General features: G+C 44.5%; 1 protein-coding gene across 4 annotated transcripts in view; it reads left to right on the top strand.

The window, feature by feature from the left end:
• LOC122555685 (lactosylceramide 4-alpha-galactosyltransferase-like) overlaps positions 1–22,152 on the top strand; it is an 80,669-nt gene that overhangs the window by 37,335 nt on the left and 21,182 nt on the right. For 2 of the 4 annotated variants that reach the window (XM_043701702.1, XM_043701701.1), the window contains exon 2: positions 6,373–6,482. The exons of the other annotated variants lie outside the window; for them this stretch is intronic. The gene's annotated coding sequence lies outside the window, so the exon portion shown is untranslated. The remainder of the gene's footprint in view (positions 1–6,372; positions 6,483–22,152) is intronic. 4 annotated transcript variants of the gene reach the window in all.

Genomic DNA, 22,152 nt, shown 5'->3' with positions numbered 1-22,152 from the left:
CCTCGCCTGGCCTATATGTGACTCCAGATCCATACTCTAAACAGCCCACTGAAATGACTAAGCATGCATTTGTTCGAGCGCAGTTAGGGCTGACTTTGCCCATGATGCCCATATCCCAAATGAAAATAAAAGGTCTCTGTTGGATTCCCCAGTACCATGATACCCACGTCCAGTTCCTTGTTAATGGAAGATAAAAGAGGTGTTGCTGCGGCGGTATAAAAATACTGTGTAGGAGGCAACTCACACCATAGTCATCAGGATTCCAGCTACAAAGATATTCACTGTATGTTGTATAGATGGCCTTTCACACACACAATAGGAGGGATGTGATAGCACTGCAGAGGGTGCAGAGGAGATTTACCAGGACATTGCCTGGGCTGGAAAGATTCAGTTATGAGGAAAGATTGAACAGACTGGGGTTGTTTTCCTTAGAGCAGAGGGGACATGGTTGAGACGTATGAAATGGTGAGGGGCATAAATAGGGTTAGACAGGAAGAAAACTGAGCAAAAGTGAGGACTGCAGATGCTGGAGATCAGAGTCTAGATTAGAGTGGTGCTGGAAAAACACAGCAGGTCAGCAGCGTCTGAGGAGGGCTTTTGCCCGAAATGTCGATTTTCCTGCTCCTCAGATGCTGCTGTGCTTTTCCAGCACCACTCTGATCTAGACAGGAAGAAACCTTTCCCCTTGATGGACGGATCAATGACTAGGGGCATAGATTTAAGGTCAGGACAGAGGTTGAAGTGGATGTTAGGAAAAGCTTTTTCACCCAGAGTGTGGTGGGAATCTGCAACTTATTGCCTTTAAGAGTGTTAGAGTCAGAAAACCTCTAACTTAGATATACGTTGCAAGTGTATATCTAAGTATTTAGATATACACTTGGCATGGAAGATGGGATTAGAATAGTGAGGAGGTTGTTTTTGACCAGAACAGACTCACTGGGCTGAGGGGCCTTTTCTTCTGAGCTGTAGATCTCTATGGATTCTAGGACTTCATGACTGTATGACTACATTGATAACTTATCTCTGTTTTTCCCTGTGTGATGTATGGAGTGTATTGTATTGAGTTGTCACTGACCTCAGTGCATTATGGTGTGGTTTCTTTATTGTTCAAGTATTGAGTATGGCAGGAATGCAGCGTCATGACAGATTTACTCCAGTGTCAGTGCACCCTCAACGTTTCCTGTACAGTCGTGTTGATCCTTTTACGTTTCCTGCTATTAACATCAAAACTCCCCAGTTGATGTTGCGACCAGTTTGGATCTTTGCCTCGATCTCTGCAGCCAATGAAGCTTCCGCACTGCAGGAGTTCCCATTTAACCTAAACAGTGCAAAACAGTTCTTGGCCTCTGCACAGCCAATTAACAGGGAGCTCACCCTCCATGCAGAGCTATCACCATTAGATGGTATTCCATTGTACTGTGCTGTTTTCTGAATTTGTACTGTGCCCAAGTCATAAGACACTTTGCAGGAGTGTAATCTGAAAATATTTCACTCTGCTCCACCTGAGGCCACATGAGGACAGACAATCGAAAACATGGTCCAAGAATTGATATTTACGGAGCTTATATTAAAGGGGGATGGGGGTGCTGATCAGAGGGAATTCCAAAGATTAGGGATTAGGGCCTGTGCAGTTGAAGATGTGGATAAAGTCATCCAGGACAGAAGCAGACTCTTAAGTGCAACCAGGCCAAGAAAAAAGTAGATGGGTTACTGTCAGGGGACGGAAAGGGAACCGACAGGCAGTGCAGCAATCCCCTATGGCCATTCCCCTCCACAACAAGTATACCGTTTTGGATACTGTAAGCCATGGAGTACAGGTCTCTGGCTCAGAGTCTGTCCCTGTTGCTCAGAAGGGAGGGGGGAAGAGGCACAGAGCATTAGTCATTGGGGACCCAATAGTTAGAGTGACAGATAGGAGTATCTGTGGGAACAGGGGACACTCGCAGTTAGTGTTGCCTCCCAGGTGCCACGGTTCATGATGTCTCGGATTGTGTTTTCGGGATCCTTGAGGGGGAGTGGGGGGGGGCAGACCCAAGTCATGGTCCACATAGGCACCAACGACTTAGGTAGGACAAGGGATGGAGATTTAAGGCAGAAATTCAGGTAGCTAGGATGGAAGCTTAGAGCTAGAACACAGAGTTATTGTCTCTGGTTTGTTACCTGTGCCACATGCTAGCGAGGGAAGGAATAGAGAGAGAGAAGTTCAACATGTGGCTACAGGGATGGTGTAAGAGAAAGGGTTTCTGATTCTTAGATAATTGGGGCTCTTTCTGGGGTAGGTGGGACCTCTACAAACAGGATGGTCTTCACCTGAACGACAGGGGTACCAATGTCCTGGGGGGAAAATTTGCTAATGCTCTTCAGATGGGTTAAACTAATGAAGAAGGGGGATGGGAACTGAAATTGTCATTTGAGTATATGGGAGGTTGAGAGTAGTGAGGTCAGAAATATGGTTTCAAGGTCACAGGAATTCACTGGTAAGCAAGAATTTGGTTTGAAGTGTGTCTACTTCAATGCCAGGAGCATTCGGAATAAGATGGGTGAACTTGCAGCATGGATTGGTACCTGGGACTTTAATGTTGTGGCCATTTCAGAGAAATGGATAGAGTAGGGACAGGAATGGTTGTTGTAGGTTCTGGGATTTAAATACATCAGTAAGGACAGAAAAAAATAGTAAAAGGGGGGAAGTGTGGCATTGTAAGTCAAGGACAGTATTACGGTGGCAGAAAGGATGTTTCAGGACTTGTCTACTGAGGTAGTATGGGCTGAGATTAGAAACGGGAAAGGAGAGATCACCCTGTTGGGAGTTTTCTATAGGCCTCCAAATTGTTCCAAGGATGTAGAGGAAAGGATAGCAAAGATGATTCTCAATAGGAGCGAGAGTAACAAGGTAGTTGTTATGGGGACTTTCCAAATATTAACTGGGACTTCTATTGTTCAAGTACTTTGGATGGGTCAGTTTTCGTCGAATGTGTGCAGGAGGGTTTGCTGACACAGTATGTGTAGACAGGCTAACAAGGGGCGAGGCCACATTGGATTTGGTACTGGGTAATGAACCAGGCCAGGTGTTAGATTTGGAGGTAGGTGAGCACTTTGGTGATAGTGACCATAATTCGGTTATGTTACTTTAGTGATGGAAAGGGATAGGTATAGAATGCAGTGTAAAAGTTACAGCTCGGGGAAAGGCAATTATGATGCATTTTGGCAAGATTTAGGATGCATAGGATAAGGGAAGGAAACTGCAGGAGATGGGCACAATTGAAATGTGGAGCTTATTCAAGGAACATTTACTGCGTGTCCTTGATAAGTACATACCTGTCAGGCAGGGAGGAAATGGTTGAGCCAGGGAGACCGTGGTTTACTAAGGAAGTTGAATTTCTTGTTAAGAGGAAGAAGTTGAGACATGAAGGCTCAGGGTGCTTGAGAGTTACAAGTTAACCAGGAAAGACCTAAAGAGAGCTAAGAGGAGCCAGGAGGGGACATGAGAAATCGTTGGTGGATAGGATCAAAGAAAACTCTGAGGCTTTCTATAGGTATGCAAAGAATAAAAGAATGACGAGAGTAAGATTAGAGCAAATGAAGGATAATTGTGGGAAATTGGGCATGGAGTCAGAGGAGATAGGGAAAGCGCTAAATGAATATTTTTCATCAGTATTCATACTGGAAAAAGACAATGTTGTCAAAGAGAATACTGAGATACAGGTGACTAGACTAGATGGGATTGAGGTTTACAAAGAGAGGTGTCAGCAATTCTGGAATGTGTGAAAATAGATAAATCTCCTGGGCCGGATGGGATTTATCCTAGGATTCTCTGGGAAGCTAAGGAGGAGATTGCAGAATCTTTGGAGGTTAGCAAATGTTGTTCCCTTGTTCAAGAAGGGGCGTAGAGACAACCCTGGTATTTATAGACCAATGAGCCTTACTTTGGTTGTGGGTAAAGTGTTGGAAAAGGTTACAAGAGATAGGATTTATAACCATCTGGAGAGGAATGAATTGATTAAGGATAGTCAACATGGTTTTGTGAAGGGTAGGTCATGCCTCACAAACCTTATTGAATTCATTGAGATGGTGACCAAACAGATGGATGAAGATAAAGCTGTTGGTGAGGTTTAACTGGGTTTCATAAGATTCCCCATGGTGGGCTATTCATAATCCTATTTCATAACATTCCCCATGGTAGGCTATTGCACAAAATACGGAGGCATAGGATTAAGGATGATTTAGTGGTTTGGATCAGAAATTGGCTAGCTGAAAGAAAACAGGGCAGTGGTTGATGGGAAATGTTCATCCAGAAGTTCAGTTACTAGTGGTGTACCGCAAGGGTCTGTTTTGGGTCCACTGCTGTTTGTCATTTTTATAATTGACCTAGATGAGGACGTAGAAGGATAGGTTAGTAAATTTGTGGATGACACTAAGGTTAGTATAGTTGTGGATAGTGCTGAAGGACGTTGTAGAATATAGAGAGACATAGATAAGTGGCAGAACTGGGCTGACAGGTGGCAAATGGAGTTTAATGCGGAAAAGTGTGAGGTGATTCACTTTGGAAGGTGTAACAGAAATGCAGAGTACTGGGCTAATAGTAAGATTCTTAGTTGTATGGATGAGCAGAGAGATCTCCGTGTCCATGTGCATATAGAGCCCTGAAAGTTGCCACCCAGAGTGATAAAGTTGTTAAGTAGGCATACGTTGTGTTAGTTTTTATTAGTAGAGGGATCGAGTTTCTGAACCATGGGATGATGCTGCAGCTGTACAAAACTCTGGTACAGTCACATTTGGAGCATTGCGTACAGTTTTGGTCACTGCATTGTAGGAAGGATGTGGAATCTTTGGAAAGGGTTCAGAGGAGATTTACTGAGGTGTTGGCTGGTATGGAGGGAAAGTCTTATGAGGAAAGGCTGAGGGACTTGAGGCTGTTTTTGTTCGAGAGAAGAAGGTTGAGAGGTGACTTAATTGAGACATATAAGATAATCAGAGGGTTAGACAGTGGTGGATAGTGAGAGCCTTTTTCCTCAGTTGGTGTTGGCTAACAGGAGGGGACATAGCTATAATTTGAGGGGTGATAGATATAGGACAGATGTCAGAAGTAGTTTCTTTACTCAGAGTGTAGTAGGGGTGTGAAACACACTGGCTGCGACAGTCGTAGACCGCTAACTTTAAGGGTTTTAAAGTGATACACATATGGACGAGAATAGAATAGTATAGGTTAGATAAGCTTCAGATTGGTTTCACAGGTTGGCGAAACATCGAGGGCTAAAGGGCCTGTACTGTGCTGTAATGTTCTATGTCTTTCAGTCCATGCCAACTATAGTCCCAAACTTGACCCATCGGCCTGTGCTTGGCCATTATCCCTCCAAACATTTCCCATTCATGTACTTATTAAATATGCCTTTAAAATGTTTTAACTGTACCTGCATCCACTACTTCCTCAGGAAATTCATTTCACATACAAACAACTCTGTGTGAAAAAGAAACCCCTCATGTCTTTTTAAAGTCTTTCTCCTCTCACCTTAAAAATATGTCCCCTAGTCTTGAAATTTCCCACCCTTGGGAAAAGACACCTGCCATTTACATTATTTATGCCCCTCATGATTTTGTAAACTTCGATAAGGTCACCCTCAACCACCTACGCTCCAGTGCAAAATAACGTCCTGGTTGTTGAGTACTGGCTGTCAATTTTTTTAATCATTTCGGGACAGTTGAAGGGCATTGCTGATGCTGGTGTTGATCCTGAAGCATTGTTCCCAGAAAGTATTGCTCAGGGATAGATTAGATTAGATTACTTAGTGTGGGAACAGGTCAAAGATCAGGAGGAGGAAGAGAGCTAGTGGTACGTGTTTCCATGAGTCTGGATCAATAGGAATAGGTCTGAGTGAGAGTGAACCAGGCGGGAAAGGCATTGGATCAGAATGCTACAGTCAACAGTGTAAAGATCAGAAGTGGGAATGTTCCCTGTTTACTACACACACAATGTTCAGCCCCATGGCCACCCCTGAAGCAGCTCATACCCATTTACGTTAAGACTTAGACAACATTAGGAACAGGAGAAGGCCATTCAGCCCCTCAAGCCTGTTCCACCATTCAGTTAGATCGTGGCTGATCTGTAGCCTCTCTCCATATACATGCCTTTGATCCATATTTGTTAATATCTCTCTGATTTAAAATAAACAACTGATCCAACATCCACTGCCACGTGTGGAGGAGAGTTCCAAATGTCTCCTCCCTTTTTGTGTGTAGAAGTGCTTCCTAACACCTCTCCTGAACCTAATTCTCAGGAGAAGCTTGCGATGATAAACAACAAGTCATATTTGTACCATACAATGGTCAGGCAATGATCATCTCCAACAGAAGATAATGTGACCATCTCCTTTCTAGGTTCAGTGGTGTTACCATCAATGAATCCTCCACTATCAACATCCTGGAGATTGCCATTCACTAGAAACTGACCTGGACTACCTATATAAGTGCTGTGGCTACAAGAGCAGGTCAGAGGCTAAGAAAACTGCAGCAACTAACTCACCTCCTGACTCCCCAAAGCCTGCCCACCATCTACAAGGTGCAAGTCAGGAGTGAGCTGAAATAGACCCTACTTGTCTGAATGAGGTAGCCCCAACAACACTCGAGCAGTTCAACACCATCCTGGACAAAGCACTATCTCCACAAATATCGCAGCAGTGGGCACGATCTCCAAGATGCACTGCAGAAATTCACCAATGATCTTTAGAAGGCACCTTCCAAACCCACAGCCACTAGAAACTAGGAGGACAAGGTCAAAAGACACTTGGGGGGAGCACCATCTCTTGTTAGTCTCACGCCATACTAACTTAGCAATTCCTTTATACCTCAAGCTTTTACCTAAACTGCATTGTGGCAGTCCAGAAACAGAGGAGAAAGTGAGGTCTGCAGATGCTGGAGATCAAAGTTGAAATTTTATTGCTGGAACAGCACAGCAGGTCAGGCAGCATCCAGGGAACAGGAGATTCGACGTTTCGGGCACAGGCCCACCATCTACAAGGTGCAAGTCAGGAGTGAGCTGAAATAGACCCTACTTGTCTGAATGAGGTAGCCCCAACAAAACTCGAGCAGTTCAACACCATCCTGGACAAAGCACTATCTCCACAAATATCCTCCACACATTTCCTGAAGAAGGGCCTGTGCCCGAAACGTCGAATCTCCTGTTCCCTGGATGCTGCCTGACCTGCTGTGCTGTTCCAGCAATAAAGTTTCAACAGTCCAGAAACAGAGCCTACCACCGACTTATCAAGGGAAACTAGTGATGGGCATTAAATGCTGGTCCAGCCAGTGATGCCCACAACCCATGAACAAATAAAAGAAAGATAGAGTCGATAATTTGAGTGAGCAGCTAGATCAGTGGGTTTCTTCTAGGGTCAGCTCACGACAGAAATATTTTAGAAAGGAGATACTAGTGTTTTGAGAGGTACATGGAAGAAAGTAAGAAATCTGTAAAAATTAGAGTGGATTTCTCAACTGTAAATTTTTGATGCTGGGATCAGCTTGCTGATCAATGAAAACTTGAAATAGTTAATTAAAACTTGGATTAAGAGTGCCTGAGGTTGTAACATCTATCCTGTAGTTGCCCAGAAATAACTGGATGCCCTCAGCAAACATTGTCGAATGTATTGTTCAACAACAATCCTGAAAACAACGTTCACATGCCAGTCAGTCAGATCATTTCCAGGTCACAGCCCAACCATTATGATGCAGTGCGGCTCAGACACGGGCAAAATTGGAATCGCATTACATTTCACTGGAGTGAGGGTGAGCTTGCAGCTGTTTTATCGTGGAGTTTATGAATGGCACTGTTACAATCTAAGGCACACATGAAACACTTACGGAGTGGTAATTAATGTAGTTACTTTGTCCTGCACCATTGGGTAATGCATCGACAGAGCATGGACCCTTACATGCTGTGAGTTGACTTTAAAAGCCAGCCCAGTTGTAAGATTTTTGTCAGCTCTCCATGGCTGTCTCTTTGTTGCCTTGGATAGGCATTTTTGTTCAGCTGTTCTAAGACTCACCCAGTCCACTCTGCCAGCTGTCACGCCCCCTGGAGATTCCTTGGTTACTTTTGGGAGTTAGAATCATAGAACCCCTAAATTTAGGCCATTCAGCCCAACAAAGTCATACTGACCCTCTGAAGGGCATCCCATCCAGACCCACTCCCCAACCCTATCCCTATAACTCTACATTTTCCATGGCCAATTCACCATGGCCTGCACGTCCCTGGACAGTCTGGGCAATTTAGCATGACCAATCCACCTAACCTGCACATCATTCGACTGTGGGAGGAAACTGGAGCACCTGGGAGGAAACCCACGCAGACGCAGGGAGAATGTGCAAACTCCACACAGAAAGTGACTCTAGACATTCTCCCCAGGTCCCTGGTGCTGTGAGGCAGCATTGCTAACCACTGAGCCGCTATTCCGCCCCAAGTTGGAGACTAATGTCTGGCTCTGGCATTTTGCCAACTGCTGGCCTTCGCTGTGGCTGAGGGAGTCTGAGTGGAGAAGCTGCACCACTCCTGATTGGTTTGTTAAATCCTTGCCCACCCCACCACCATCTCACTGCTGGGACAGTGAACAAAGGACAAAGAAAATAACAGCACAGAGACAGGCTCTTCGGCCCTCCAAATCTGCGCTGATGCAGGTCCTCTATCTAAACCTGCCACCTATTTTCTCAGGATCTGTATCTGTCTGCTCCCTGCCCATTCATGTATCTGTCTAGATACATCTAAAATGGTGCTATTATACCTGCCTCTACCACCTCCGAAGGCAACACGTTCCAGGCACCCACCACCCTCTGCGTAAAGAATTTTCCATGGATATCTTCTTTAAACTTTTCCCCTCTCACTTTGAACTCATTACTCCTAGTAATTTAGTCTTCCACTCTGGGGGAGAAAGCTTCTTGCTACCCACCCTGTCTATGTCTCTCACGAGTACTCAATGAACACAATCTGCCAATTTCTGAGCAACTAACTCAACCAAGCAAACAAAACACATCCAGAAACCCTAGCCACACTCCCCTACATCAAAGACATCTTGGAAATGACTGCCAGACTACTCGGACCCCTTGGCATCATGGTAGCCCACAAACCCACAACACACTAAAACAGCTGGTAATGAACTTGAAAGACCCTATACAGATAACAAGCAAAACTAATGTCATTTACAAAATACCGTGCAAGACCCATAACACACACTACATTGGACAAACAGGCATAAAACTAGCCACCAGGATACATGAACATCAACTAGCCACAAAACGACATGATCCACTCTCACTCGTATCCTTACATATGGATGAGGAAGGACACCACTTTGACTGGGTCGACACTTCCATCCTAGGACAAGCCAAACAGAGACACGCATGAGAATTCCTAGAAGCATGGCATTCCAACTGGAACTCTATCAACAATCACATTGACTTGGATCCCATTTACCACCCCCTGAGAAAAATAACAGGAAATGACATCCCCATAGGAAATAATGTCACCAAAGGAAATTACATCACCAGCCCATGGAAACGCAAACATATAAATAGAAAGCGGGCTAGAACACCAGTGCTTCATTTGGAGGCTCACTGACGATGTTACCAAGTATGGTAACAAAATGTCTAAAAATGAACCTTCCAGCTCAGCGGGCAAACTTACATCTAGAACCTCAATCTGAGCTACAAATCTTCTCAAAACTTGCTTATACCTCTCATGATTTTGTAGACGTCAATCAGGTCCCCATCAGCCTCTGGCTTTCTAATGAAAACAGTCCTAATCTGCTCGACCTCTCTTGATGCTGGCTTAGTTCAGAGGAAGGTAGTCACATCTGTCATTTGTTTGCCCCCATCCCCATAAATTCTCAGAGAGGGGATACCCTTCTGACCATGTTTAAGGCTGAGGCTGTTTCCTCCAGAACTGGTCTGCATTTCCTGACCAGTCAAAGACATTGCCGTGGGCCTAGCGAGAGGAAAACCACAAGATCACCGCCAACGAAATGAAAACGTTTCAGACTTCCTTTTTGGTTTTAACCAATAAATGACCTGATCTGGGGACAGGAGGCTTGCTGCTTAGTCAGGATGATTCCAACTGGATAACAAGAGAAACACTGTTCCTTTTTCCGGTTGGTGAAGGTGGGAAAGACAACTGATGTTCCGCAGGATGGGCTCGATGGGTCATGTAATAAATCACCAGAACCACACTGAGCCTGAGCTGGCAATGCTAACCACACCACACTCTATTTTCTCCTTTACTCTGTACTTCTATTACTTTCATTTTAGGGCAGAAACTCTAACCTTGTTCCTCCCTGTGGGCCTAAGCAGTGATCTGGGCTGATGATGACTATTTCCTAAACATGCCGCCTCTCCTCCTGGGTCTTATTATCTTGGCACCAGGACACTAAATAGCCACTCTGCCATCCTTGCCAGTGGATGCTGGGTCCAATGGAGTGCTGCCTGAGTGTGGGGGAAACAGGATTCTGACCACTTCCAGCTGCCTTAGCCCACCCCACCGAATGGGAATGGTTGACAGGGGTCCCTCTGTTGACAGTAAAGCAGCAGCACGCTGGTTGGAAATTTGTGCAGAATCTGAATGTACGGACCATCCACGCCACACATTAATAGATACTTTTTGAAAGCTAATCCTGGTAGGAGCTTTGTGAACCCAGTGCAATGGTTCCAACAAGTTCCAAACTAGTATGTCATTATCCCAGCTCCATGCTTTGTCTGAACCAACATGCAGAGCAGGGACCAGGGCTGAAATGCTGCTACCTTCAGTGTTAACTTGTTGAAAGTCTTTGTCAACCTTTACGATGTGACCCAGACCTTTGGTGCCTTGTTTGTATTTGCTTGATAAAAAAACTTGGGGACTGTTTGGCTCTCCAGTGATTTTTCTAGTTTGCATTGGATGCTCTGTCTTCGGCATTCGTTCTTTTGACAAGAACCTGCAACTCATTGTTGCCCTATCACCGAGGAGAGTGATGTGAACGGGCGGTTGGTCCATTTAGCAACATGTTGGTTCTTAACCATGGTTCCATTGGTCACTCCCCAACTCTGAGATAGTGGGTTCAAGTTACGTTCCAGAGCTTGAGAACATAATAGAATGTGACATCCAGTGTAGTACTGAGGACAAGATGCACTATCAGCGGTGTAATCTTTCTCATCGATGGTAAACCCAAGGTCCTTCTGTTCCTACCTCTGTATCTAATTTACAATTTACTCAATGGGGGCTATTCACCTCAAAACTTGACTGCCACCTGGTGTCAGTGTAAAATGCCGAATCATAGAATCCCTACAGCGTGGAGACAGGCCATTTGCCCCATTAAGTCCACATTGACCCTCCGAACAGCATCCCATCCAGATCCAGCCCCATACCCTGTCCCTGTAACCCTGCATTTCCCATGGCTAATCCACCTAGTCTGCACATCCCTGGACACTATACAGGGCAATTTAGCACGGCCACTCCACCTAACCTGCACATCTTTGCACTGTGGGAGGAAACTGGAGTGCCTAGAGGAAACCTGCACAGATACTGGGAGAATGTGCAAACTGGACACAGTCGCCCAAGAGTGGAATTGAACCTGAATCCCAGTTGTCAGGAAGTAGCAGTGCTCCCCACTGTGCCATTGTGGTGCCCAACAAAAAACAAATGGTTGAAAAGTATTTTAACCTCCATTATCTCTCTGTCCAAAACCAAACTAACCACCAGAGACATATGGAATCCAAAAAGAAGCTACCCTTGAACACACTGCACCAGATTTGAAAACCATTCTTTCTATTCAATTCTGTGTTTGAAAAGCTTCTGGCACCAACTGGAAACAGTTCAACCAGAACCATGTAAATGTAGAGTCATAGGGGAGGGGGATGGGTCTGGGTGGGTTACTCTTTGGAGGGTCGGTGTGGACTTGTAAGGCCGAAGGGCCTGTTCCAACACCGTGGGGGTCCCCTGGCCTGTTCCCACACTGTGGGGGGTCCCCTGGCCTGTTCCCACACTGTGGGGCTCCCCTGGCCTGTTCCCACACTGTGGGGGTCGCGTCGCCTGTTTCCACACTGTGGGGGTCCCCTGGCCTGTTTCCACACTGTGGGGGCCCCGTGGCCTGTTTCCACACTGTGGGGGGTCATGTGGCCTGTTTCCACACTGTGGGGGTCCCGTGGCCTGTTTCCATACTGTGGGGGTCCCGTGGCCTGTTCCCACACTGTGGGGCTCCCCTGGCCTGTTCCCACACTGTGGGGGTCGCGTCGCCTGTTTCCACACTGTGGGGGTCCCGTGGCCTGTTCCCACACTGTGGGGGGTCGCGTGCCCTGTTTCCACACTGTGGGGGTCCCGTGGCCTGTTCCCACACTGTGGGGGGTCGCGTGCCCTGTTTCCACACTGTGGGGGTCCCCTGGCCTGTTTCCACACTGTAGGTATTCTATGATTTTCTAAAGTGGTGCACTACCAACGATGAATCCAACCAGCTCCCGAACTAGAGATCTTCATTAAATCTTTAAAGCTTATATCAACCCGCATCTGGCCAGCTACATATTCCAGGTCTCATACATGTTGCAGAAAAGACTCTGGGAGATGTTGCATACTTTCCAGGTCATGACCACCGCATCTGTGATTTTTGAGAAGGTTTGTAGCTCAGGTTGTAAGTTTGCTTGCTGAGCTGGTAGGTTTGTTCTCTGACATTTCATCACCATGCTAGGTAACACCATCAGTGAGCATCTATTGAAGTGGTGTTAAGTCCCACTTGTTATTTATCTGTCTTGTTCTGTTGTGGTTTGTTGGTAGATTGGTAGTCCCCTTGGCATCATGGTAGCCCACTACCCTACCAACACCCTACAACAGCTACTGATGGACCTAAAGGGCCCTTTACTAACAACCAACAAAATGAATGTCATTTACAAAATACCCTGCAAGGACTGCAACAAACATTACATTGGACAGACGGGCAGGAAACTAGCCACCAAGACAAACGAACACCAACTAGCCACCAAAAGATATGACCAGCTATCACAAGAATCACATGGACGAAGAAGGACACCATTTCGACTGGGACAATACACCCATCCTAGGACAGGCTAAACAGAGACACGCACAGGAATTCCTAGAGGACTGGCATTCAAACCGGAACTCCATTAACAAACACATCCATTTGGACCCCATTTATCAACCTCTCGGAAAAAGAACCAGAAGTAATATCACCCACCACAACAGACCAAGATACACAAATAGCAAGCGGGACAGAACACCAGTGCTTCACCGGAGGCTGCCTGATAATGTTACCTAGCACGGTGACGAAATGTCTGAGAACAAATCTATCAGCTCAGTGAGCAAACTTACAACCTGAACCACCACATCTCTCAGAATGGTCAGCATTTTCTAGGTCATCCAGCACTGGGTTAGCTTGACCAGCTTAACTTTCTACAAACAGCAGTAAGGATGGCCTATCAGTGCACACCTCTGCTAGTGAACCCAATGGTTGTATGTAAATGTGAGGTCAGGAAATGATGATCAGAGAGTGGTGGGGCAGTGTGCAGGTATCTGAGTCAGTCCCTTCAGGAGAATGTCGGGTAGCATGGCACCATTTGCAAAGGATAGAGGGATCCCCTGAACACTAACCAGTGTTTAACCCCTCCCTGTGTTCACCATTACTAACGGCCATTGATTGATGTGGTTGCTGTTTGCAAGCGCATGGTATGCACACTTACCGAACCCCTCTACAGATCAACGGTAGCTGCAATGACTGTAAAGTCCTTTGGATGGATGCTATACAAATGCAGATTCCTCTTCAATGTGAAAGGGAGAGGATGAGATGTGATCTCGATGGAAATTCTGTTCCTTTATGTACAGAAGCTGTGGCTGAGAGGGAGAAGGCCCTTTTCCATCATGCACGTTATGTGTGGTTGGTGCAATTCGGGCTGTCCTTTGCCCGTTTTTTTTTTTACAAAGGAACCTCAGCTTTGTCTCAAAGTGAATCACAGAACCTGAACATCAGCTGAGCTATGGAAGTGAGGTGTGACAAATGCTGACCTGTCAGCTTTGAGCCTGGCTGAGGTCTACTTCCGTTGTTTCTGAAAGGGTGCAGTTCCCAGAGCAACATTGTCACAGAGTGTATTTTGCAGAGCACAGGAAGTTGTGCTGCTTTAGTGTCTGTGGCAGGACACTGCTTTAATTGAAGATCCTCTTTCAACTTTAATGTGGTGAATGCTCTCTGGGGCTTTTGTTTCTCTGTGCTAATGCAGGCATTTGAAAAACTGGGCTGGGGATTTATAAACTGAGTGCGATGTTCCAAGGTTTGGAGCAGCGGGGTCGGTGGGCCAACTAGACAATCAGTTGGAGGTTGATTTGCCAATTGCCCTACTTATCTAAAGAAATCCTGAGCTGCTGGACTGCATGTTGTGAAAGGTGTGTACTATACACAGAATCCCTACAGTGTAGAAACAGGCCATTTGGCTGAACAAATCTACACTGGCCCTCTAAAGAGCAACCCACCCAGACCCATTCCCTGCTACTGTACACTTCCCCTGACTAATGCACCTAACCTACACTTCCCTGAACACTATGGGCAAATTAGCATGTCCAATTCACCTAACCTGCACATCTTTAGACTGTGGAAGGGAACCGGAGCAAACCCACGCAGACACAGGGAGAATGTGCGAACCCCACACAGACAGAGGCTGGAATCGAACCTGGGTCCCTGGTGCTGTGAGGCAGCAGAGCTAACCACTGAGCCACTGTAATGCTACAGTGAAGTAGCTTTGATGGGACACGTAAACAGATTGGATCATCAAGATGCATGCAAACAAAACTGTGTCCTATAGACTGAAAGCCACGTTCCATCTGTGCTTAGATGCCCCCTCTATTTTTTTATTTATTCAGTGGGGGTGAAATAGTGTGTATTCAGTGTGTTTATTTGTAAAACTGAGGCAGTACAAGAAGCTGTGACGGCTCTCTTAAGATAGAAATTCAGGTACTGGACCCTCCCCGCAGTTTGAAATCATTTTGGGAAGAGCTAAAGCTCAGTGTTCCAGGACAAAAGGACAACTTCTGAAAATAAGGATGCACCAAATAGTGTAATCTCTTGTAACAATCACAGAAAATGCTGGAACTCAGCAGGTCTAGCAACATCTGTGGACAAAGCTTCGAGATGTTAGCTCTGTTTCTGTCTCCACAGAAGCTGCCAGACCTGCTGAGTTTGCTTCATTTTCTGTGTTTGTTTCAGATTTCCAGCAGTCACAGTGTTTTGCCTTTATTTGAGAGTAATATCTTTGCCTGCAACCTATATCATGCTCACTTTCTTAATCCAAGTTATTACTATGTCATGTAAAAGTGAGGCAATAATGCCAATATTTGCCGTTTTCTATCAATACATGATTATCTCCTTTTATCCTTATTCTCTGTTTCCCCATTTCCAACTGCGGAAACTCTTATGATCTGTTTTTAAACATTTTGTTTGCTTTCCATCTCCTTATTTACAATTATCTGCGCAGAATGTAATGAATAGCAATTGTTTGCTGAGTGTCTCATCTTTTGGGGAATTATCTATCTGCTTTTTGCTTTTTTTTTCTCAATGGTTACAGATGACTTATCCTTCCCATAGAGTCTATCTTACTCACTGGAATGCAACTGTTATGAGCACTTTGAAATATCTTATTAAAAAGGACATGGAAGATATAGAATGTAGGGAAATAGATGGTGACATCTTGAAGAATGTCCATATTATTGAGGAGGAAGTGCTGGATGTCTTGAAATGCTTTAAAGTGGATAAATCCCCAGGACCTGATTAGGTGGGAAGCAAGGGAAGTGATTGCCGGGCCTCTTGCTGAGATATTTGTATGATTAATAGTCACAAGTGAGATATCAGAAGACTGGAGGCTGGTTAACATGGTGCCATTGTTTAAAAAAGGTGGTAAGGACAAACCAGCAAACTATAGACCGGTGAGCCTGACAGTGGTGGGCAAGTTGTTGGAGGGAATCCTGAGGTACAAGATTTACATGTATTTGGGAAGACAAGGACTGATTAGGGATAGTCAACATGGCTTTGTACGTAGGGAATCATGTCTCACAAATTTGATTGAGTTTTTTGGAGAAGTAACAGAGAGGATTGATGAGGGCAGTGTGTTACATGATCTATATGGACTTCAGTAAGGCGTTCGACAAGATTCCCCATGGGAAACTGGTTAGCAAGGTTACATCTCACAGAATACAGGGAGGACAAGCCATTTGGGTACAGAGCTGGCTTGAAGGTAGAAGACAGAGGCTGGTGTTGGAGGGTTGTTTTTCAGACTGGAGGCCTGTGACCAGTGAAGTGCCACAAGGATCGGTGCTAGTTCCACTACTTTTCATCGTTTATATAAATGATTCAGATGTGAACATGAGGTATAGTTTGTAAGTTTGCAGATGACACCAAAATTGAAGGTGTAGTGGATAGCGAAGAGGGTTACCTCAGATTACAACAGGCTCTTGATCAAACCTAATTTGCCGAGAAGTGGCAAATGGAGTTTAATTTCAATAATTGTGAGGTGCCGCATTTTGGGAAAGCAAATCTTAGCAGGACTTATACACTCAATGGTAAGGTCGTAGGGAGTGTTGCTGAACCAAGAGACTTTGGCATGCAGGTTCATAGCTCCTTGAAAGTGGAGTTGCAGGTAGATGGGCTAGTGAAGAAGGCATTTGGTATGGTTTCCTTTATTGGTAAGAGTGTTGAGTATAGGAGTTAGGAGGTCATTTTGCAGCTGTACAGGATATTGGGTAGGCCACTTTTGGAATATTGCAAGCAATTCTGGTCTCCTTCCTATCAGAAGGATGTTGTGATGAGAAAGTATATAAGGTATGAGCAGGTACGGAAAGGGTTAAGTTTTGAGTTTTGTGAAACACAATTCAGCTGAGCATGACTCAGATCAGATAAGAACTTGCAGTAAACAATGAGGTACTGGAGGCAAGGGTAGTGGGTTAGCAAGGTGAAAAGGCATTCATTATGTAAAGCCATTTAACAAGATGAAGAAGCATTTATTAAGTAAAATCAGTTCACAAGGTGAAAAGCCTTCATTATGTGAAGTCAGTTATTCATTGTATAAGGCTAGATGGCTTAATCTCTACTATTGGCACTTGCTGATTGTACCGGTCACCTAATCAATATGTATGTTGCCTTAACTGGATGCTTCTCCCTGTAAATGATTCTATAATTCATTAAGAATCTGCTGTTCGAGAGAAGTCTGTGAGCTTGTGTCCCTGTGCACATGGGCGATCATTCTCTCTCCTTCCAGGGCCTGGAATAAAGATGAAGGAGGTAAAACTGTACTGTGTCTCTGAGCGTTTGGCTTCGATTGGGAGGGGGTGGTGGTGGCATGGCAGTGAAACATGAAAGGATTCAGAAAAGATTTACAAAGATGTTGCCAGAGAGGATTTGAGCTATAGGGAGAGGTTGGATTGGCTGGTGCTGTTTTCCATGGAGTGTCGGAGGCTGAGTGGTGACCTTTATAGAGGTTTATAACATCATGAGGGGCATGGATAGGGTAAATAAACAAAGTCTCTTCCCTGGGGTGGGGAGTCCAGGACTAGAAGGTATAGGTTTAAAGTGAGAGGGGAAAGCTATAAATGAGACCCAAGGGGCAACGTTTTCATGAAGAAGGTGGTACGTATATGGAATGAGCTACCAGTGGTGGAGGCTAGTACAGTTACAACATTTAAAAGGCATCTGGATGGGTATATGAATAGGAAGGTTTGGAGGGATGTAGGCTGCATGTTGGCAGATGGGACTAGATTGGATTGGGATATCTGGTCAGCATGGACGGGTTAAACTGAAGGGTATGTTTCCGTGCTGTACATCTCTATGACTCTGAATATCTCCTTAAATGTCTGCCACTGTATCTCCACTGACCTATCTTTCAACCTAATTTTCCAGTTCACTTAACCTAGCTCTGTCTTTGTGCCCTCATAATTTCTCTTATTCAATGTTTAAAACACTTTCCTAAACCCACTCTTCTCTCCCTCAAACTCAATATGGAAATCAATGATTTTTTTTTAACCACTTATTTAGTGATGCCTTCACTATGTGATCAATGCCTTTGCACGTAACCAGATTTGGTATAGCTTGCTTTCTCATTGGCTCTGGAACATGCTACTGTAAGAAATTGTCCCAGGAACACTCTACAAACTCATAATCCATGTTACTTTGAATTGTGATTAATTTAATGAATGGCTAGATTAAATTCACCTACGATTACTGTAGCTTTCCCACAGCCCCTGTGATTTTATCCTGTACACCGTGTCCTACAGAATTATTGCTGTCAGGGCTTATAAATCATTACTATTTTGTTACCCTTTTATTATTTCTGATGTTGACCCAAATTATCTCCAAAATTGAGGTCATTTTTCTCTCTCTTTCTCTATTGTACCAATACCTTCATTAATTTACAGAGCTACCCCACTGACTTTTCATAGCTTTCTGTCCTTTGTAAATATTATGTACCTTTGAATATTCAAACCTGTTGTGTTTTAATGTTGTGGCCAGATTTGAGGTGAATTACCCCCAGAAGAAAAGTTGGAAATTAAATGTGGGATCAGAAGTAAGCCATTCAGGCTATCAAGTCTGCTCCGTCATTCAATCTGATTTGATAATCCTCAGCTCTAATTTCCTGCCTTTTCCCCGGAACCCTTGATTCCCTTCCTGATTAAGATTCTCTCTCAGCCTTCACTATTCTTAATGACCCAGCCGCAACAGCCTTCTGAGGTAAAGACTTTCGCACATTCATACTCTCTGAGAGAAGACATTCCTCCTCATCTCTGACTTAAATGTGCAACTCCTTATTCTAAGAGGAAGCCGTCTGGTCCTAGACTCTCCCACAGGGCAAACAAAATGTCCACATTTATCCTGTCAAGTCCCCTAAGAATCTTGTATGTTAAAGACTTTCGCACATTCATACTCTCTGAGAGAAGACATTCCTCCTCATCTCTGACTTAAATGTGCAACTCCTTATTCTAAGATGAAGCCATCTGGTCCTAGACTCTCCCACAGGGCGAACAAAATGTCCACATTTATCCTGTCAAGTCCCCTAAGAATCTTGTATGTTTCAATAAGGTCTCCTCTCATTCTTCTAAATTCAAGCAACTACAGGCCCAGCCTACTCAACCTGTCCTTTCATATCTTGTTTAGTGAACCACAGTTTAGTGAACCTTCACTGGACTGCCTCTAACGTCAGTATATCTTTCCATGGAGTATGGGACCCCAAACTGTTCACAGTATTCTAGCTGTGGTCTGAGTAGTGCCTTTGCAGATTCCAATCCTTTTGAAATCAAGGCCAAGATTCCAGATTATCTGGTGAGCTTGGATGCCAGCTTTTTGTAACTTGTGCAAATTTTGTGGGGGCTTGATGCTAGTCTGAATTTTGATGGCATCCAATTCAAATCATCCACTCAAATTTGCAGTTATATCATCGTCAAACAGTGGTAGGATTATGACATTTCTTGAATGCTCAATTCTTTGGAGTGTAGTCTGCAGAGTCTTGTGATTTGTGGAGGCAAATGCTTAAGTCAGATTGATGAATGCAATGGAGAATTCCTGGTGGTGCTCTTGACCTTTCTCTTGGGCTTGTTTAGCTACAAATGTCACAGAAGGTAATGGTTTCAGAAGAGCTGCATTAAGCTCACCGCCCCCCCCCCCCACCCCCAATCTGCTATTGTCAAACTAGTCTTGAGTTGAGAATTGAAGAGAAAATGAGGTCTGCAGATGCTGGAGATCAGAGATGGAAATGTGTTGCTGGAAAAGCGCAGCAGGTCGGGCAGCACCTAGGGAAAGAGAATTGGTCGTAGAGTCATAGAGATAAACAGTATGGAAACAGATCCATTGGTTTAAATCGGCTATGCTGACCAGATATCCTAACCTAATCTAGTCCCATTTGCCAGGATTGCCGTATTTCTCTAAACCCTTCCTATTCCTATATCCATCCAGATGCTTTTTAAATGTTGTAATTGGACCAGTCTTCTCCCCTTCCTCTAGCAGCTCAATCCACACACCCCACCCTCTCTGTGAAAATGTTGCCTCTTAGGTTCCTTTAATATCTTTATCATCCACCTTAAACCTATGCCCTCTAGTTTTGGCATATCCTACCCATGGAAAAAGACCTTGGCTATTCACCCTATTCATGCCCTTCATGATTTTCCAGTTTTCTTGAACGAGATCCTGACTGAATCAAAAGTGACAATTATCTGATGGCCTTGAGGAATTATTTCTTAATGAGTTAATATCACCTGTATGCCATTAACTACCTTCTAATGTAAGACAAGTGCCACTTATTGTTAAGACTCACTGGTGGACTCTCCTCTTGCCACTAATACTTAGAAAGCCCTTTAGACTCAGCATTGAAAGGAGGATTGGTGGTAGTACTCTAACCATCTAGAAGCCCATTAAAAACAATAAAGGTGATGTTGAAGGTTCCTCTGGAAGGTCTGAAGCCACACTGTGTCGCTGTAAGATTTTCTCAGCGACAGGAAATGAATGAGGAATATGTATCAGGACTTTCCCTGCAACAGACAACGGGTAAATGCATGAGGAGTTTCCAGAGAAGGAAGGAATATTCACTCTTCAAAGGAGTTACCCAGAAGCCATGAGGTAGGAGTTACCTTTGTAACTGTAGGATGGGCTCATGGAATCTTGATGAGAGCAGCCAGCCAGCAGCTTTGAAGACCTCAGGCTGGAATACGATTGGGGGCCACAGACTGAGCTACTTCTCATTCATTGGAATGCTTGCTGTATCTCTGCCATCAAGAGCAGAGTATCCATGGATTCTCTCACTGGGTAATGGCCTATGAGTGGAGTATTGCCACTGTGGATTTACAGGTGAGAAGTTATTGTTTACAAACAAGTCCTTTTCACTGTTGATGGATGGTTTTGCCATCCTTAACATCAGAGAGCACACTGTTCAGGATAGCTTGTGTTTTTGGGCTGGGGCTGGTTGGATATGGTTAGGTCGCTTATTGTAATTGGTTTCGGGCAGCCAGTGATTTGATGTTTTCGAAGTGTTAATTCAGGATTTCTGGAAGCAAGGTTCCCAGGGAATATGAGGAATCTCCTGCTTGTGCCTGACATGAGAGAGAATTAACACGTGTTCCTGACAGCCTGACTGTTCAGAGAGAAGCTCTTTGATCTTCAGAGTAAACATCTCCCTTTAGCAATGTGGGAGTTGTTAAAGAGGGCTCTCACTTTCTGGTGTTTGCATTAACAGCTCCCAGTGAAAGTTTATCAGAGAACTCCACTGAAAGGACCTTGGGCTGGCTTTATGAGAATTCTTTGCAACATCCATGGCTTTGTTTAGTAGGGAACAACAGGGAAAGAAAGCACAAAAGTGACACCAAACTTTGATTACTCTAAATGGTGTCTGAACCAGGGATTGTTGTTTTAACAGGGGAGGCAGAGTTGTACTGGCAATATCACTGGATTCTTGATGCAGAATCCCAGCTTAACAATCTTAGGACATTGGTTTAAATCCCATCCTGCCAACTGGAAAAATTTTAATTAGAATGAATCTGGAATTAAAATAATTTGAAGACATCTAATGACCATGTAACCATTGTCGATTGTTGGAAAAAACGCATCAGGCTCACTGCTGTCCTTTTAGGAAAGGAAAGTCCCACCCTTAACTGGTCTGGCCTACAAATGATTCCAGACCCACACTGATGTGGTTGACTCTTAACTGCCCTCTGGGATGGGTAATAAATGCTGGCCAGGCCAGTGATGCCCACATTGTGTGAATGAATTAAGAAGGATTAGAGCTAAGCTCTGCAGTCCTGCACAACGTCCAGTTGTGAATGATAGTGCACAATTCAACAGTGAACAGAGGCGATTGGACTACTCTTCAGTGACAAAGTCACTCAGCTATCACAAGTCTCTGTTTAAAACTGGAACGTCTAACTCCGAGGCAGGACCGTGCCTCAATCCCAATCTTTCCAGAAGTCATCATATGGAGATGCCGGTGTTGGACTGGGGTGTACAAAGTTAAAGATCACACAACACCAGGTTATAGTCCGACAGGTTTAATTGGAAGCACCAGCTTTCAGAATGCTTCTCCTTCATCAGGTGGTTGTCCTGATGAAGGGGCAGTGCTCCAAAAGCTGGTGCTTCCAATTAAACCTGTCGGACTATAACCTGGTGTTGTGTGATTTTT

The sequence above is a fragment of the Chiloscyllium plagiosum genome, chromosome 13 (assembly GCF_004010195.1).
Source record: "Chiloscyllium plagiosum isolate BGI_BamShark_2017 chromosome 13, ASM401019v2, whole genome shotgun sequence".
Lineage (NCBI taxonomy): Eukaryota > Metazoa > Chordata > Chondrichthyes > Orectolobiformes > Hemiscylliidae > Chiloscyllium > Chiloscyllium plagiosum.
Note: the sequence above shows the minus strand (reverse complement) of the source record. Positions and strands in the feature narration are given on the sequence as shown.